Genomic DNA, 9,017 nt, shown 5'->3' on the forward strand with positions numbered 1-9,017 from the left:
AACAAATTTATTTATTTATTTCTTTCACCTTTATTTAACCAGGTAGGCAAGTTGAGAACAAGTTCTCATTTACAATTGCGACCTGGCCAAGATAAAGCAAAGCAGTTCGACACATACAACGACACAGAGTTACACCTGGAGTAAAACAAACATACAGTCAATAATACAGTATAAACAAGTAGGATGTGAACAAATATGATGTGAGCAAATGAGGTGAGATAAGGGAGGTAAAGGCAAAAAAAGGCCATGGTGGCAAAGTAAATACAATATAGCAAGTAAAACACTGGAATGGTAGTTTTGCAATGGAAGAATGTGCAAAGTAGAAATACAAATAATGGGGTGCAAAGGAGCAAAATAAATAAATTAATTAAATACAGTAGGGAAAGAGGTAGTTGTTTGGACTAAATTATAGGTGGGCTATGTACAGGTGCAGTAATCTGTGAGCTGCTCTGACAGTTGGTGCTTAAAGCTAGTGAGGGAGATAAGTGTTTCCAGTTTCAGAGATTTTTGTAGTTCGTTCCAGTCATTGGCAGCAGAGAACTGGAAGGAGAGGCGGCCAAAGAAAGAATTTGTAAATAATTAAAGAGCAGCAGTAAATCAAAATAGTGGGGCGATATACAGGGGGTACCGGTACAGAATCAATGTGTCAATGTGTGGGGGCACTGGTGTCGAGGTAATTGAGATAATTATGTACATCTAGGTAGGGTTATTAAAGTGGCTATGCATAGATAATAACAGAGAGTAGTAGCAGCTTTTTTTTTGGGGGGTAGTCTGGGTAGCCATTTGATTAGCTGTTCAGGAGTCTTATGGCTTGGGGGTAGTAGCTGTTTAGAAGCCTCTTGGACCTAGACTTGGCACTCCGGTACCACTTGCTGTGCGGTAGCAGAGAGAACAGTCTATGACTAGTGTGGCTGGAGTCTTTGACCATTTTCAGGGCCTTCCTCTGACACCGCCTGGTATAGAGGTCCTGGATGGCAGGAAGCTTGATCCCGGTGATGTACTGAGCCGTCAACATTGTGTTTTTGACATTTACAACATACAGTCTGTTGTACATAGAGTGAGGATGAAATCTTTTTCATTGACTGAGGAAAATATATTCAAAGTATACTTCATTCAGACTGATTCAAAAGCACAAAAATAAAAGTAGCTGGTTGGTCCATGTTATCACTATCCGTGTGTTAGGGCAGTAAATATAATAGCTAAAATGCTTTGTTTTCAGGGGATTTTTATTAAAGTCCCACTCCAGCTATTTTTTAAACTCTTCCAGTTAAAAAACGATATTCCAAGTACAAATACAGTAAAGAACACACACTCAATGGTTACATTTAAAAAGAAAAAGAAAGTAGTTTAGACACAACTGCGAAAATTAAGTGTTTGGCAATTCAAGGAGTTGGTCTGATCGTGTACTGTGATGTCATCGGCCTCCCCCTTGCTTGCTGGAACAATTGAGGAGCAATTGAGGACAAAAGAGAAAAGACCCACTCCCACTTGTGCCATGTCAGAGGACACCTGGACTACCTATTGAGCCTTTTGTTAAGTAAATGAGGTAATAAATGAGGTTCTACAGAGGCTGGCGGGGATCTTTAAGTGTTTTATATGGTGTGTGTGCATGCTGTTTTTTATAGTTCTTCGGAAGAATAATTGCAATACTTGGCTCCCATAAGAATATAGATGAATTGCCCTGACCTAGGGTGTTGCTTTTTTCATCCAAACTGAATACATTTCATTGAATCTCCCCCCAAAATTGACCTGTTATGTTTGTTAGCCAATTATTTGAATCTTTGAGCTGCATTCTGTGTATTAAATGTGCTATGCAAAGAAATTAATTGTTGTAATTATTATTATTATAACATCCTGGACATTTCTAAATAACCAGCAATAACCAGCAACCAAACCAATCAACTCCAGCCACTTTAATAATGGGAATTGATGGAAATTGATGTAAAATATATCACTAGCCACTTTAAACAATGCTACCTAATATAATGTTTACATACCCTACATTATTCATCTCATATGTATACTCATACGTATATACTGTACTCTATATCATCTACTGCATTTTTATGTAATACATGTATCACTAGCCACTTTAACTATGCCACTTTGTTTACATACCCTACATTACTCATCTCATATGTATATACTGTACTCGATACCATCTACTGCATCTTGCCTATGCCGTTCTGTACCATCACTCATTCATATATCTTTATGTACATATTCTTTATCCCTTTACACTTGTGTATAAGGTAGTAGTTTTGGAATTGTTAGGTTAAATTACTCGTTGGTTATTACTGCATTGTCGGAACTAGAAGCACAAGCATTTCGCTACACTCGCATTAACATCTGATAACCATGTGTATGTGACAAATTGATTTGATTTGATTTGAATCTATAAGGATCAAACGACAACACCCTTGTTTAGTCAAACATAAGATAAAACTTTTAAAAAACTAACTATCCCTTTAATGTCAGGGCCCTAACCAACAAAAGTATTGCTCACTGTGTGTGATCCTGTACCAAGATGTTTTTCTCATTAAATAAATAAGTTGATCAATTAAAATGCAATTAATTTGTGCAGTTAAGCATATTTGTCAGGTCACTACTATATTTGACATTGTTTCAGAAAGTGTTATTGACACGGTGTGTCTAGGAACACACAGATTACAGCTAGTGTCCTGTGGGATTGGAATACTCAACATCAGTCAAATATGTTGCACAAATAACTGACGTCATGTTTTTACATGTCTTAACAAAAAGACACTTGATGCAACATTTTCATTCACTTCTGCCAGCCTGGGGAGGTGTAACACTGGCAGTGTTGGATTGAGAGGGACATTTCATTGAATTTTTATTTAACCTTTATTTAACTCTCAGACTCTCAGAAACAGGTAAATCATGCACACTGCATTTTAGTTTTCTGAATAACTCTTAATTTATGGTTTCTCCTTTAATTATTTTCTTTAAAATGTGTTTATTGTCTACATTTGTTTCCTTGTTTTGAGTCATTTCCTGTTGAGTTATTATTGTTTAATTCAATAACTAGGGATCTAAGTTGTCTGAAGGTACAATGATATTTAGAAATAATGTATTTATAAAGGCTAGTTAAAGCCATTTCATTAGTTCATTGTCAAATCATTTCTGTGTAACATTTAAGTACCTTACTGTGATTGTTTTCAACACTGAAACTGAAAACGAGCTGTTATTGGAAGAGCAGTTTGGAATTCTCTTTCTTATTGGTCTACATGGGGCGGCAGGTATCCTAGTGGATAGAGCGTTGGACTAGTAACTGAAAGGTTGCAACATCAAATCCCTGAGCTGACAAGGTACAAATCTGTTGTTCTACCCCTGAACAAAGCAGTTAACCCACTGTTCAGAGGCCATAATTGAAAATAAACATTTGTTCTTAACTGACTTGCCTTGTTAAATAAAGATTAAAAATAACTAATTTGGCCAAAACTCCATCCCACCAAAACAGGTAGAAATTTCAGGTGGTCTTTTCAAACAGTTCGTACACTAAAAGGGTATTAACATCATTTTCACAATTTCATAGAATTATTCCGACCTCATAGTGTGGAAATATATGTAAAACACAGGAAATTACCTTTTTGACCGCAACAGGCCTTTAACAATTCTCTATCCAGTTTGAATAATGACAGAGGTAATTGTTCTCAGAGGTAATTGTTCCATGACGTCCCTGCTAGTCGGAACATGGTAGAACCTTAATGCTTTTAATTAAACAAATCAAATGACCATATTCATACAATGGATAAGAGATTAATGTAGATCATATTTACTAAGTGTTTGCACTAGGTGGAATTTAAAGGTTGTTGAGAATAATAAGTTATTTCGATGAAGAATAAATGAAGACAATTTCATGTTTTATCTTATTTATGTGTGTTTTACCCACAGAACACCAGTCTCAACGTCAACAATGAAGAGGCGACTCCGGGATGCTGGCCTTCTAGGCAGAGTTCCTCTGTGTGTCTGTGTTCTTTTGCCCATCTTAATCTTTTATTTTTAATGGCCATCCTGAGATATGGCTTTTTCTTTGCAACTCTGCCTAGAAAGCCAGCATCTCGGAGTTGCCTCTTCACTGTTGACATTGAGACTGGTGTTTTGCAGGTACTATTTAATGAAGCTGCCAGTTGAAGACTTGTGTGGTGTATGTTTCTCAAACTAGATACTCTAATGTACTTGTTCACTTGTTCAGTTGTGCACGGGGCCTCTCACTCCTCTTTCTATTCTGGTTAGAGACAGTTTGCGCTGTTCTGTGAAGGGAGTAGTACACAGCATTATACGAAATGTTCAGTTTCTTGGCAATTTCTCACATGGAATAGCCTTCATTTCTCAGAACAAGAACAGAATGATGAGTCTTTGTTTCTGGCCATTTTGAACCTGTAATTGAACCCACAAATGCTGATGCTCCAGATACTCAACAAGAAGGCCAGTTTTATTGCTTCTTTAATCAGAACAACAGTTTTCAGCTGTGCCAACATAATTGCAAAAGGGTTTTCTAATGATCAACTAACCTTTTAAAATGATCAACTTGGATTAGCTAACACAATGTGCCATTGGAACACAGGAGTGATGGTTGCTGATAATGAGCCTCTGTACGCCTATGTAGATATTTCCAGCAGTTTCCAGCTACAATAGTCATTTACAACATTAACAATATCTACACTGTATTTCTGATCAATTTGATGTTATTTTAAAGGACAAAAAATGTGCTTTTCTTTAAAAAACAAGGACATTTCTTAGTGACCCCAAACTTTTGAACGGTAGCTTATGTAAATGAGATATTTCTGCATTAAATTTTCTATACATTTGCAAAACAATGTATAAAAATGTTTTCACTTTGTCATAACAGGGTGGGTGGATGGGTGAGAATAAAATATACTTCATCCATTTTGAATTCAGGATGTAACAAAATGTGTAATAGACAAGTGGTATAAATACTTTCTGAAGGGTTGAGTTGTATAAAGGCAATGTTTCTTGTCTTTTCAGAATTCAAGACAAACATGGACAACACATCTGTAACAGTATTTACCATGACTGCGTATGCTGTCATGGAAAATAACAAGTACCTGCAGTTTTGGATATTTATGTTGTTGTATATTTTGATCATCTCTTTCAATTTGCTGCTGATTGCTGTGATATGCTGTCAGAGAGCTCTGCATCAACCCATGTACGTGTTCATATGTAACTTAGCTGCTAACGGACTATACGGCAGCACTGGATTTCTTCCCTCGACTCTGATTCTACTTTTGTCTGAGACATATGAGATATCATTGCCATGGTGTCTAATACAAATCTATTGGGTACATACATATGCAGCGGTTGAATTTCATATTTTGGCTGTCATGGGATATGACCGGTATGTTGCCATCTGTCATCCACTACATTATCACAGCATTATGTCTATTCCCAAGATGTGTAAACTTATTGCATTGGCATGGCTATATCCCTTTTCTCTCTTTCTGATGTACTTCGGCTTTACTTTGAGATTGAGGTTTTGTGGGAGGTTCATACATTTTAAATTGTTTTGTGTCAATTTTGAATTGGTGAAAAATGCGTGTTCTACTACATCTTAGTAGTATTGTAGGACTTGTGCTAATGGCTTTCATTATGATCCCACAGCTCCTCATGATTATATTCTCATATGCACACATTTACAGGGTCTGTCTGAAATCCTCAAAAGAATCTCAGGTCAAAGCACTGAAAACGTGCATCCCTCATTTACTTTCAGTAATAAACTACTCTATTGGAGGGTTTTTTGAAATAGCTCAAAGTAGATTTAACATGAGTGGGACATCTTTTATGGTTCGGATCATCATGTCACTATACTATACATTGCTTACACCATTGATAAACCCTGCAATTTACGGAATGGCCAATCAAGCCATCAGAACGCATGTCTTAAAAATATGCCGTGTGTCTAACAGGTTGACCTCCTGTTAAAAATGGGTTAAACACAGTTCTAGTCCTGTAGACAAAGTTTTCATGATGAATAATGAATAAATTGTTAAAGTAAAAGCAATGTCACCGAAAAACTGCAACGTGCAATTATGGCAAGATGTACATGAAACAGATACTGTATGTAAATGTCTCATCAAGATGTGGGTGGAGCCTGTCGAGCTTTACATGAACCCTATTATAACAGAATTGAATGGGATATTTACACTTCACATTTGTGAATATACTTTTCAAAACCACCATGTAGACCTACAATTATGCTGTAAACATTATTTTAGTTCTAAAGTCACTATAAATAAAGTGTATGAAAACAATGAAAAGCATCTGTAATCCACAATAGTGTATATTTTCATGTTGTCATCATTATTAGTATGATTACTTGTATGATTAGAACTATTTCTGCCACTGTCTTCCCTGTCTCAGAGAGCTGCCCTTCACATCTGTTGTATCTAAATACACAATTGGTCAAAAAAGGGCTGAGTCAAGTCTAGGTTTTATATTTAATATCGTATACAGCATACAGCCGCATCAGTCACCAGACTACATTTTAGTCTGAGGCCTGAGGCCTACTGTACATAGAGAATGAGAAAGAATAAATTCACATTTGTTAAGTGATGAACAATAATTGTAACTTATATATATTTAATGGATTTCTCTGTCAATTCAATAATAAAAATGAAAAGTACCAGATTAAGTGGCTGTTCCACTGGATGTCATAAGGTGAATGCACCAATTTGTAAGTCGCTCTGGATAAGAGCGTCTGCTAAATGACTTAAATGTAAATGTAAACAACTGTGTTTTTTGTGTGCGATTTCCTTTATTTTGGAAATATCAATCATCGACCTAAATCATGGGTTATCTGTGGTATGTATAAACGAATACAAGAGTTTGTAATGATCAAAATGGAAAATATAGACTGGCTGTAAATCCATCATTTCTGAATGTTTTACTTTGCTTGACAAATGGCTGATGTTAGTAATGATGATTGGGAGCCCTTGCATTGATGCGCTATTCACATTGGCCCCGATTCCAACCCAGGGTAAGCACACGCAAATGGAAAGTAATTCCTTTTTATGTACTTTTATCTCTATGCATATTCTGACCTTGAATTTAAGCATGAGAATAGCATGCTATTCACCCATTGGCTCAGGGTGGAGATTTAAGAAATGAAGGTGTGGCGGAGGTGTCTACAGATGAACCCTATTCTATACACCACCTTTATGCGCCAAGAAACCTTGAATAAGGTCGAGCAAACCTGCCGGTTTCTCAGTAGAGAAAGCATCTACTTTTTTTTCTGACAGAAATCCTAGCATTCTCCATGCACTGTAATTTATAAATGGATAAGAGCAATATAAAAGAGCTAGGAAAATAAGTAGTCCGTTAGTAGAAGGGGATTGTGAATACACATAGCAATTGTTTTAGATTGTTTTTCCTTGGGAACCATGTAGATAAATGTGAAACTAGCCATATGGAAGCAAAGTGAAAATCATATAAACATGACGTGTGGCGTCCCCTTTTCCACAGTGAAATAGGCTGGACTAAACAGCTGTGCCGTTATTCAACATTTAAATTGTGTGCCCTCACAATTTGCATGGATGAAATTTGGACACCCAAGTTAGAGGCTTCTGTAGGGCTGAACCTGCCGAGTTGATGTATGTTTTAATTATAGCCTATGCTTGTGCTTTTCTCCGTTTTATATTACATTGTGTATCATGTCATATATTAGCCACTATCGGGAGCCACCGTCAGTAATACACACATACATTTCTAACTGTTACTTTAGTGTTAGTTTTCTTCAATTTGTAGCGTACATTTTTCATCATTCCATTCCGTGTACCTTTCTTTCCTCTATCACGTGGATCACATTAGTGGATCATATTAGGCTAATGTTGTGCAGTAATTTGGGACAAGTAGTCTATTTGAATCATTATGGAACTCAGACCAGGTAGCAGTTTAAACCTGGAGCCTGGCTCATGGTTCACACCGACTGGACTGTTGTCATACAGTTCCATGAATAGTGAGGATTAAGGGTATATTTATAGGACTATTGTTCAACCCCTATTGTACACTTTTTTCCAGGATTCAGGATGAATCAAACCCATGTATTTTTGATTCATCAATATATTTTGTGCGTAAAGGCTCTCCAAACACGTTTATTTAATGATTCATACATGCTTTCCTAACCCTAAAATGTGCCTAAAGAATCTACAAGATCAGGCTATTTTTAAATCTACAAGTTGCTGCTGAAACTGAGATGAAGATGCATAGATGGCATTCTTTCATTAATCCATCTATTCTGAATCTGTTCTCTCCATGTATTGGAGAGAGTCTGTCCACAAAATTATAATTAAATGTACACCGCATTGAAAGGGATAGCTTAAGATAAATGTACTGAAAACCCTATTGAATGGAAACTACAGAGAAGATCTGTTGGCCAGCAAGTGGGAGGGTTTTCAGTAGTTGAATTAAAATTAATTCAGAGAGTGCAGTGGCGACCTGTCATTCAGCACAGGTGGGGCAGAGCCCTAACCCTAACCCACATTTTTTGCCCCCCCAAAAACAAACAGGCTTGCCTGTTTTGCATGTTATATTGGCAATAATATGTGTCACATATTAAAATATCTTACCATCATAACCTGTGTCTATGTGCCTGTGTTTTGCTACAGCTTTGATTGTGAATACAATTTGACCCACGACAGTTGAGTCTGAAGTTTACATACACCTTAGCCAAATACATTTAAACTCAGTTTTTCACAATTCCTGACATTTAATACAAGTAAAAATTCCCTGTCTTAGGTCAGTTAGGATCACCACTTTATTTTAAGAATGTGAAATGTCAGAATAATAGTAGAGAGGATGATTTATTTCAGCTTTTATTTCGTTGATCACATTCCCCGTGGGTCAGAAGTTTACATACACTCAATCCGTATTTGGTAACATTGCCTTCAAATTGTTTAACTTGGGTCAAACATTTCGGGTAGCCTTCCACAAGCTTCCCACAATAAGTTTGGTGATTTTTGGCCCATTTCTCCTGACAG

The 9,017-nt window shown here is 36.7% G+C and overlaps 1 pseudogene; it reads left to right on the forward strand.

The window, feature by feature from the left end:
- Window positions 1-4,945: 4,945 nt before the first annotated feature.
- On the forward strand, window positions 4,946-8,568 carry LOC118390726 (olfactory receptor 1496-like; annotated as a pseudogene).
- Window positions 8,569-9,017: the final 449 nt, after the last annotated feature.

The sequence above is a fragment of the Oncorhynchus keta genome, chromosome 11, assembly GCF_023373465.1.
Source record: "Oncorhynchus keta strain PuntledgeMale-10-30-2019 chromosome 11, Oket_V2, whole genome shotgun sequence".
Classification (NCBI taxonomy): Eukaryota; Metazoa; Chordata; class Actinopteri; order Salmoniformes; family Salmonidae; genus Oncorhynchus; species Oncorhynchus keta.